The 11,285-nt window shown below is 35.9% G+C and overlaps 1 long non-coding RNA gene across 1 annotated transcript in view; it reads right to left on the bottom strand.

The window, feature by feature from the left end:
- Positions 1 to 1,329: 1,329 nt before the first annotated feature.
- The window catches only part of LOC135208803 (uncharacterized), a 115,507-nt gene continuing 105,551 nt past the window's right edge, over positions 1,330 to 11,285 (bottom strand). The window contains exon 2 of the long non-coding RNA XR_010313223.1: positions 1,330 to 2,141. This is a non-coding gene — a long non-coding RNA (uncharacterized LOC135208803). The remainder of the gene's footprint in view (positions 2,142 to 11,285) is intronic.

Raw genomic sequence — 11,285 nt, 5'->3', positions numbered from 1 at the left:
TTAAAGAAGATAACTAATAGATGCACATGGAACAATAAAATCAAATAATAACTATTTCTATGTTTTAGATTAGAACAAATCTCAGTAAAACTCACTTCTAGCAATAAGTTTCTTGAATTCTTTTTTGTATTTTTTCCTAGAAATCAGTATTATTATTAGTATTATTATTATTTCTTTTTTATGAGCAGGCATGTTTTTTTTCTTTTATTATTTCTGGGGTTAAGTGCGCCACTGTTGGCGCATGCGCCATAGGTTGGCCACCCCTGGATTAAACAAACGTCGATTCAAAATGCATGAACATACAAACAAACACTACGATAAAAATGAACACAATGGTTGTGCTGTAGTTTTAAAAACCACACTCACCAGTATGCACGAATGGAGTAAATAGTCCATTACGACCGCAATATTTAATTCATTATCTTGAGACAAGTCAATACTAACTAACGTTTGTAGAGGCCGATACTGTTTGCCATCAGGAGGGTTTGCGTGTGTTTTATTATCAAAACGTAACAGTCGATGAATGAAGAGAGAACCTTACTATCAGAGCGTAACAGTCGATGAATGAAGAGAGAACCTTACTATCAGAACGTAACAGTTGATGAATGAAGAGAAAACCTTACTATCAGAGCGTAACAGTCGATGAATGAAGAGAGAACCTTACTATCAGAGCGTAACAGTTGATGAATGAAGAGAAAACCTTACTATCAGAACGTAACAGTCGATGAATGAAGAGAGAACCTTACTATCAGAGCGTAACAGTCGATGAATGAAGAGAGAACCTTAAAGAGATAGACAATCATCCATAAAATATCAGAATCTTTTCTGACAAGGCGCACCCCAAAAACATCCAGATAATGGCATTATAGATTTTCCTCATAATTTCCTTTTTGTTGCTGTTGCAGCTGCTTTCTCTCTCTCTCTCTCTCTCTCTCTCTCTCTCTCTCTCTCTCTCTCTTCAACTTTGACGCTAAAGGTGGTCCAACCTTTGAATTCATTCACACTTTTTACGTACATGGTCATGTGGACTTTTCTGCAATGTAAGTGAAAATACACGTAGGCTATGCAAACCAAAAGGCAAGGCGAATCCGGTTAAAAAAAGTCACAATACTCTTTTCCTCAAGGGTTTTAACCCGGTTTGTATCCAACCTTGCGGCGTGTTTAGTACAAGCCCGTTGGGGATTTTTTTTTTTCTTAACCCGGTATGTATCCCTCTTTGCAGTGTGTCGAGTACAAGGCTGTTCTTTTTTTTTTTTTTTTTTTAAACCGTAACCCGGTATGTATCACCTTTGAAGCGTTTCTAGTACAACCCGTTGCGGGTTATTTAAAAAAAACCGGGATGTATCCACCATTGCAGCGTGTTTAGTACAAGACCGTTGGCGACTTCCGTTCCGTGTAAACAAACAAAAGACTATATATATCATACAGATAATGGCCCTCAAGACATATGAATTTTTCACGTGACCTTATTACCGGCCACCATAAATCAATGTGACTATTTTTCCTGTGACTTTTTTCCTAGCCAAATTGCGATTTTTTTCCCTGTTACTTTTATTACCGAACCACCGACAAGACAACTTACTACATGCATGTTCATGATCAGTAGACAGAGTAGGTAATATACCTCTCCGACATTGCGAGCCGGCGATCTCTGAAGATTGCTAATAATGGTATTTCTTAAAGAAATTTTTATTGCGGACAGACCTCCATACCCTACAAAGGGCAGGGTGTAGTTCGGGCTATGCATACCTACCTACAACTGACCTACATAGGCTATGTGCATACATAAACAAGGCGTGATCCGACCTCCAGCTTACTAGAAGGAGCATGCTAAAATCTACGGTCAAATAGAGCGTTGTTTCGCCAACGAAACTTCAAACAAATACTATGCTTGATTTTATTAAAAATAATAATCATCCTGTACTGTTCAACATAAAAATAATTAAAAACCGTTTCAGACTTAGCTTAAATGGCACTTCACGCTGACGACTCATGATTCTTCTTGTTCAATGTCGGAACTAGCTAAGATTGATAGCTGGAAACTTCTGACTTCCGTATATTATCTTCTCATGGTTTACTACAACTGCCGACATTTTGTTGGATATTTTGGTAAGGCAAGCGTCTTACTCCAAGCTGGCTCCCTGTAATAAAAAAAGAATTATTTAAAACATTATTCTCGCCCTTAATAGGATGCAGCCCTTAGCTTAGGCTATCACTGTACTCGAGCCTAACCTATAGAGGAAAGTTAGCTCATAGCTAAGCATCCATAACCAAAGTGGCATTTGACTATGCTTTGTTACTTTAATATCAATTCAATGAAAGTCACGGCTTATTGTCTTATTTTCCATATGATGCTATAGCTGCAGCCATTTGAAAGCATAATACGGACTACAAAAATATATAGTGCAACTTTACTATACTTTGTCACAATGAATTCTTATGACAATGAGTACGGTTTCAACTGAGGGAAGTCCATTCCACGATATAGTAATGACGTTGTTTCTGTATCGTGGTCCATACCTTCTACGATGGTGAAGTAGAAAACTGCAAACCAAGGAAAGGCAACTAATGCAAGCTCATGGCCTTCCGGGCGTTGCACTTGTATGCCTATACTCTGTTTTTTTGTTTTTTTTTTTTTCATCTGTCCATCCGCCTGTGGTGTTTTCGCATGGTAACACTGCGTCCCGGGCTTTAAATAGTTACGTTATGTGTAAGTTTTAGGTAAATAAAAGGGTATCTGGGTGTACATTTGCAACTGAAAAGTGTTTTAATAATTTACTGTATGCGAATTACACCGTTAATATTTGAAATAGGATATTATTTAAAGCCCGGACGCAGTGTTACCATGCACAAACACCACAGGCAGATGGACAGATGGAAAAAAACCGAGTATAGGTATTAGGTGCTTTTAAGCCATCATAGATATCGTCACTTTCGAACAGCTAACCTCACCTCTTGATATAATGAGCTTCATTTCGTTTTTATTGGTTACTGGGAACTTTGCTATTAATACTAATGATGGATTTCTATCATTACAAAATAATCTACTGATGACAAAGAATTTGATACTTCTTTGAATAACCTTTAGTTCGATGACACAGAGTCTTCTTAATGTGAGATTATCCTAAATGTATGTATACATGGCCATTTGTAGCCCTTCAAAATTGACGAATTCATATTTCACCAATATAATGCAATTATAGCCATACTGACAATTAGAGAGTGCAACATATAGTCCGAGTGATTCCCATACATTGGCTACATCTGTAATGAAAATGTAAAGTAGGCCTACTTTTCGTTTTCATCAGCGGTGAAACAAAAGTGTGACAGAACTTTTTTTTTTTTTAATGTAGGAAACTTCAACTATGAAGCAAAGATTGGTGGTGAAACTGTAAGGCACCGTGTGGATCAATTGGCATACGAATGTTCTCATGAAAATGTGCTGGAAATCAAGATAACAAATAAAATCAGATACACGAAATCTTTGAACAACTTCCAATTAGATCCAAAAGCAGCAAACTTTCTGAAATATTACGTTTGTGGCGATTAAAAAAGACAGAACAAGTGCCCTCTCATTTTATTGTTAGAGTAAACGTTTATAATAGTATATCAAAAATTCTTTTCCGTTTTCTATATCACCAGTTTAAAACGTTTTCTATGGAGTCTAATACGTGGTAAACATTAACATTTCGATGATCATGATACGTTCAACCTAACGACGTAAGCTAAAGTACAGCATTTCTAACAACTGGAGTCTACTGTAAGTAAATGTTAAAACTACAATTATCAGCCTTCCCAAATATTCTCCAGAAGATTTCTTTTTGTAATTAACATTACAGTAAACTTTTAGTTTCCTTACTTATCAAATATGCAGGAAATAGGTTACAGCTGGCAAACCATTAGATGGCATTAAGAAATCGCCAAGTGTTACTTAGGATATGCACTAGCAGGTTTGTTGTATTACCATAAAGAAAAGCATTACGCTGACTGTCGTGAAAACACCTGAATGATACTTCATCGACAGTATAAAACAAACCTATCCTATGTTTAGTAAATTTCTCTTCCAACTTGAGACGACAATCTATAATGACTTAAATTCATAATACATCTCTCCGTTATTCGCATATCGGGACGAATAATCAGTTTTAGTTTTAACCATCATTTAGCACAACCGTTTTGTCATAATCAATACTGATTTTTTTTGCTGTTTACTCTTTCGATCAGTGCAGACCAAAAAAATTAAAGATTTTTTAATTTGTCAGTTAAAGTTATATAGTTAGTTGATATCAGCCGACTGGCTGTACGAATGGTGAGGAACACAAGTTGTATTTATTCAGTATATATATCTATATATATATATATATATATATATAATATATCTATATATATATATCATATAATATATATATATATATATATATATATATATATATATAAAGCAGGAGCGTTTTCTTGGAAAATCGAGATTAGAAAAAATAAAGTTAATATAGTGGGGAATAATGAACTGAATTGATTATAGAATTTAGGCCAAAGGCCAAGCACTTGGACCTAAGAGATCATTCAGCGATAAACCGGAAATTGACAGTAAAAGGTTTGAAAGGTGTAACAAGAGGAAAGCCTCGTAGTTGCACTATGAATCATCTGTTAGGGGAGGGTGGAAAATAAGATGGAAGAAAGAATATGAAAGGAGGCACAGTAAAAGGAACGAAAGGCACGCCTGTATGAAAGTTAATTACCACTGAGGCAATCCGGAGTACAGTGGGGCTCAAATCTCATGCGACATTATTCTTTTTGTATCGTCCATATTCTCAGACTCAACGTGACGTTGCCAAGTAGTGCTATTATTTTTCTTTTTATATTTGTAATGTCATTCATGTCGAAAAGTTTGCGAATTCACAGCTATAGCCTTAGTTTCCTTATGGTGAAATACTAGATATGATCCCTTTCATGCATCGGTATAATTCTTAATTTGTGTGATTTGAATCGATTTTTTTTTATCTTTACGTTGCTTAGTTCAAAGTGCGGTGTGATAAGGTTAGCGGTGCCAGCAATTAAAGCACACTCAACATGCTCCTCGGACTGGTCAACATAACCACGTCTGCAGCATTATGACAGTGGACCTAATAAGCTCAACAGTCATAACAACAATTTCAAAGTAGGAATCTGAATTAAAACAAGCTTCATTTTAATGTTGAAGTTTTCGGCTGCGTTTAAGCTGCCTGTATGTTGGAAAATTTTTTATAGGCCTAAAAAAATAATCTAAGCCATCTGAGATGTAATCTGTTACTAATTAATTTATTTGTAGAGATTACCTGTTCTTTGAGGAATATGAATTACTACCAGTTTTCTTTGAATGTTGAAGCTTCAGGCTGTGGTTAAGCTGCCTGCATGTTGCAAAATGATTTATAGGCCTAGAAAAATAATCTAAGCTTTCTAAGATGTAATCTTTACTAATGTTTTTATTTGTAGAGATTACCTGTTCTTTGAAGAATAAAAGATGATAATGATTTTGGTTGTATGGTGAAGATGGCTATTAATCGAAATATCAAAAGTATTAATATCAAGGCATATGGAACACTTGTTTTTCAACTGGTTTACAATATTATTTTCTTAAAAGTCCTTCTGCTATTGGCGTATAATTTTTTCTTTCATAAGTTAACTTGAAGTGCAAGAATGTGCAGATAACCTCATTTGCTTTCTGGCCAGAAATTGTTAATATAGAGATGTGAATGTTAAGTGTAAAGCAAAGAAATCTAACACCTAGGCCTAGGAATAATATCTTGGCTTTGACAAATAGAAGAATATTTGCTAGTATGCTATTATTTTTGAAATATTTAAGAAAGGTAACGAATAATTATGTATGAAAATCCAAATATTCCTTTAACACATATAAAGTAAATGTTTTCAAGATAATTTGATGGTCGCTACTCATTGTAGACCTACTTATATACCAGCTGGCTGTTGTTGCACCAACACTAATGATACATCACTCATGCTCCCCTCACACGTTGCTATCGGTGGGCGCATTCTACTTTTGTATATACATATTTACATTTTTTCAACGTTAAGGGTAAAAGCAATCAAATAGAACTATTTCAAATTTTATGTTTGCTTTGGAAGCATTACTAATGTTACGAAAATTTATTTAGTTTTTATTTTTTTTTTTACTTAACATTTGAACTGAGGTTTGATGGCGACTTCGGTTTGGTCAAATGCTTCAGCAATGAGTGACGAAAGTTTTGAAAATGTTTCGTAAGAGTTTTTCTGAAATTTGGCTACACGTGACATTTTCTTTCAAATTTTAAATAATGACAGATTTCCCTCTTATGAAACATATTATGGCCATATTGTACGCGAAAATCGCGTTTTCGCATTGAAATAATAGATAAATATGGAGCATGCTAGGTTGCCAGTTAGTGAATTTTGAACGAAATCCTATGGAGTCATATCGCATGAGATTTGAGCATCACTGTACAGTAAGTTCCAGAAGTGAAGCAACAAATCTCAGAATTGATCGTACCATGCTTGGCGAGCATTATTTTAATTCGAGTATCTCCTGTTATGCTCTCTCTCTAGACCCTTTTTATCTAGTCAGGAATAACCAGAGAACTGGTTTCAGAATCAAGCACTAGGCCTATTGGTCATGCTCGGGTGCTTCTTTATATATATATATATATATATATATATATATATATATATATATATATATATATATATATATCCAAAAACTCATAAATTTCTGTTATATAATAATGCTTGACTGGATTGAACTGATTACTGGTCGTCCGTGGAAATATGAATTTGGGTGATATAACTCTCTTATGATACGCCCACTTACGCAAATTCAGTCTTAAATTTCACGGTTGGGATATGATTCGAAGATTTGAGGTAAAAGGTTGATGTGAAAAGGTGGAGTTAGTATTGTGGGTAGAGATAGAGTTGGGGGGAGGGGTGGTTGGGGTCTGTCGTCTCCCTACTTAACCAGATGGTGACATTACGGTGTTCTGGTTGCTTGCGACCGTCTTCTTATTCTTTGTATAGCGAGTCTGTTTCCCAGGTGCAAGGACAGGTCCTGAAGGTTCTATCTTTGCTTAATTAAATAACAACAGTGGCCCTGCATTTTAAGCCTTGCAATGCCCGGAACTAGGCCTAGTCACCTGAAGATAGCAGCAGCAGTTAGAGCCTTTCTCGAAGATGGTGTTTTATGCTCGGTCCTAGAAGCTAGAATTAGAACTACCAACCACACCCAACTTCTCTATTGAATCTAGGTGCATTCATGGTTGATTATGTTTAATGTCGCGGAGATTTTCCCTTTTCATTCTATTGATACTTGCATGGTTTTATGCATCTTTGCTAAAATAATTGATAATACACTATGATATTAAAATATTTGTTTCCACATTGCTCGAAATATACATTGGTAATATTGGTAATCCTGTGTTGAACGAGAATTTCAAATTGTTTCGTTTCTATAGTTTGAAGTAATTACTATACTTTAAAATAATTACTATTACCATAAATTTTTTCTTATGATATTGTTATAAATATCATAGATTTGATATTTGTGCATCATATGTCAGCTTTATTTTGCTTGATAGAGTTTTCACTGTAGAAAAAAATGAATTTTTCAGCTACGAGTTGTAGTTGCCAGTTAATGAATTTCGAACGAAATCCTCTGAAATTTGTCGCTTCAGTTTTGGAACTTACTGTACATCAGATTGTATATATATATATATATATATATACTATATATATATATATATATATATATACAGAAAAACATGACACCTACCCACAGCGGCAGCGTAATGAGGACTGACAAAAAATTGTAATGGAGAAGTGTAAAAAAGAATCTAGACAGATAATTAAGCTATAAAGTTAGGTAGAAGATGACTGGTAGTTAAGAGTACGTACTGTTAGCTTAATCATGATTGATCCAAGAGTTGTTAGTTCGTCTACATGTCGGGTTCTTCCTACAATATTAAAATGACTGGTTTTGCTTTTGTGTGTCTTGCAACTTTTGTATGATTACTTGTTAGACTGTTTAGAGATTCGACAGTCGACAAGCCCGTTCTGTAGCTGATACCCTGAATGAGAGGTGAAAATCCGCAGACATTTAGCAACCTCCTGGGTGCAACAGATGGTAGTGCCGAGATCACATCTGCGGCAATAATACTTATAAATCGCACCTAAGGCAAACAGGCGGCCTGATCTTATCCTTAATTTGGAAGAGTGAACCGATAGTTCGGGGGTTTACCGGAATTAGTTTTAAATTAAAGGCAGGTAATTGTTAGCTGAAAAGGCTGATACATTAGAGTATTGAAGTCCTTTCTTTTTTTAAGTTTTTCTTCTTCCGTCTCAAATAAGAGGTGTGTGTGTGTGTGTCTAACACGTCCGGCATTCTTAACAATCGGACTGCCAGCTACAGTCTAACCAAGTCCCACCTCCAAATCACTTGAGCAAACACAGCCAGCTGCAGCAATGGCATGTTCCTAAGTCCGGGATTAAGAGTAACTACACGTTTAGCGTCAATAATCTTACATCAGTGTCATTTTCTAATTGCCTGGTATTCTCAGAAAACCCTGCGTATCTACACGTCTCACGTAATGGTGTCACTCCTAAAGCGTGGAACAGACAAGGTCTCGAACAGTTAGACGGGGAGGTCAGCCTTGCCAATAATTTGCCCGAACAGTTAGATGGGGAGGTCAGCTTTGCCAATAATTTGCTCTGCATGGAATAACACCTCGCCTGATAAAGAAATATAATTAATTTAATCCCTCTTTTTTCTGTCTTTACCTAGAACCAGACGTTCAAATCTTTAGATAAGATAGGTAGGTGGCAGGGATATACAGCTACCACAACCTCATTTACCTAATGGAATACAATACCAAGCCTCCAGGAAATGCAATAAGAACTTAGGAGCCAAGTAAAAAAAAAAAACACACACACATACAAAATGCCATTTGAACCTCTATCTCTCCCAGTATCAAGGTCGAAGATAAGCTCAAGTCTGCAGTTCTTTGAACAGTGACAGAGCATTTTCCTTTATCAAAATTGACAGTCTATAAGAGTAGCTCACTTTTAATCTTCCTGGGGGTTGCCAGAGAGGATTTCTTATCCAATTAAAAGCTGAAAAACAGCTTTTAATTGGAAATTATTATTCCGGGTCAAATCATTGCCTGTTCCTTTTCCCAACGCTTGTAAAGCCTCTTGTTTCTGCAAAATAAACATATCTACATCTTCCACTGAACCAAGTTTTGTCTTAAATATGGATATTCAACAAACGAGAGAGAATTTTCTTTGTCATTGTTTAAATAACTTTCATTTAAAGGGAAATAGGTTCACCTCTTTCTATACGTGTGACCAGAAAGGAAAGATTCCACAAAGTTCCATTTCAGTCTGAGATTTGATACATACTTAAGATTAAGACATAACAGAGAGGACGCTCTCAGTTTTAATTATCAAAGAAACTAAAGCGAGATCAGAAGTCCCAGTTGGAAGACTGAAGCCATTATTGGTTACAACGCAAAGACATTTGGTAAATTCCCTTATGCAAGCAATTGCCAGACTAGTGTAAGACCCCACACATAAAATCCTCATAACCAGATTCTAATGTGGAATGTTGAAAGAGTCAACAGATAACTTTAAAAAAAATATGCTAAACTGAATTATAAATAAGGTCAAGAATAGTCTAAGATGTCAGTAGATTAAAGAAATTGCTCTAAAGCAAATATCTTGGGTAAAAGAAATGGAAAAGGTTAAAATATAAGCATTAAAAGGGGTCGAAATTCTCCTTTGTCAGAAAAAAATATGAGTGTCTAATTGTCAATTCCTGGTCTGACTTGATGATAATGATAAAAATTATACAACAAAACACAATAAAAGAGCATGTGGAGAGCTTCTGAAATCGAAAAGTACCTGATACAATATAAGGGCTAACTGACTGCCAAAGATTATATCTATTGCTGCATATTTCTGCTTTGCAAAGCATATTTTATGCTATATATACATATATAAACCTAGTATATATACCATATATATATATATATACTATACATATATATGAATCTTTATCACATCATCGCGATTCTTATACATACATCGAGCTACAAATGTCCTTTAATATCCAATCCGCTCTACCCGGAATTAATATATTTTCGATAATAATTTACTAAAAATAATCCCCTTCGGTTAACACATGAAGATATATTAAAGGACATTTGTAGCTCGATGTGTGTGTGTATATATATATATATATATATATATATATATATATATATATATATATATATATATATATATATATATAAAACTACGTATAAACCGTCATTGGCTGTAAAAGATAAATGCAACAAACACAAGCGAGGGATTCAAAGCAAGACATTCTTAATTCCAAGATCTGACACAGTATGCTTGGACAGTTGCCAAGCGAAGCCCGGGTGTGAGCAAGACGAGGGGGGTGATGGGGGGGGGAGATGCAGGAAGTACGAAACCATGAAGCGAAACCGCAGTTCTTCTGTAGAGGAGAGCAGCGTTTGGAAAAAAAAAAGATCCCTCTATCCGACTTCCTCCGAACTAATCCGGACACGAAAGTCGAGTCCAATTGCTCAAGCCGAAAGTTGCTATTCTCTCGGCAGACGCGCGTCACAGGGGGAATGGCGCTGAATGCTTAAATGAGTCCAGAATGGATACCAAAAGGCCGCCGCTTCCAGTACATATTTTGACGGCGTTCATAATGCACGACGTTCATGCAATGCTCGATGCTCTTCTGCGATGCTGGAGAATCCCTTCTTTTTTTTTTTTTACATTTTATCCAAAACAGATTATTTTCCAATTATCTATGTGTTGATGAATTGTGCGGAATGGAATGGAATATACAATTTCAGCTTTGATAAGGGAATTTAGAGTAAAATGATTCTATAGGTGTAACAGGAGGAAAAACTCGCGGTCGCACTATGAATCAATTGTTAGGGGAAGATGGAGTATATGATGAAAAAAGAAAAAAAAAACTGTGACCGGAGGTTGGTAAAAGGAATGTAAAGCGTTGCAGCTATGGGCCTAAGGGACTATGCAAAGAACCAAAAATAATGCCTGCAGTGCACCGCGTGAGATGCACTGACACCGCCACCCTCCTTCTGGACTGTATGTAGAGTTTCGTCTGTGGACAGTTTGTCAGGGATAAATGTTTTTTAAACTACCGTCTGGGGCTGCATAGAAAAAATCAATCGGGGAAGATGGGGTTGGGGTTAGTGCCATTAATACACATCTCGCGGCGCACTGTAGAC

This window comes from Macrobrachium nipponense, chromosome 35, assembly GCF_015104395.2.
Source record: "Macrobrachium nipponense isolate FS-2020 chromosome 35, ASM1510439v2, whole genome shotgun sequence".
Lineage (NCBI taxonomy): Eukaryota > Metazoa > Arthropoda > Malacostraca > Decapoda > Palaemonidae > Macrobrachium > Macrobrachium nipponense.
Note: the sequence above shows the minus strand (reverse complement) of the source record. Positions and strands in the feature narration are given on the sequence as shown.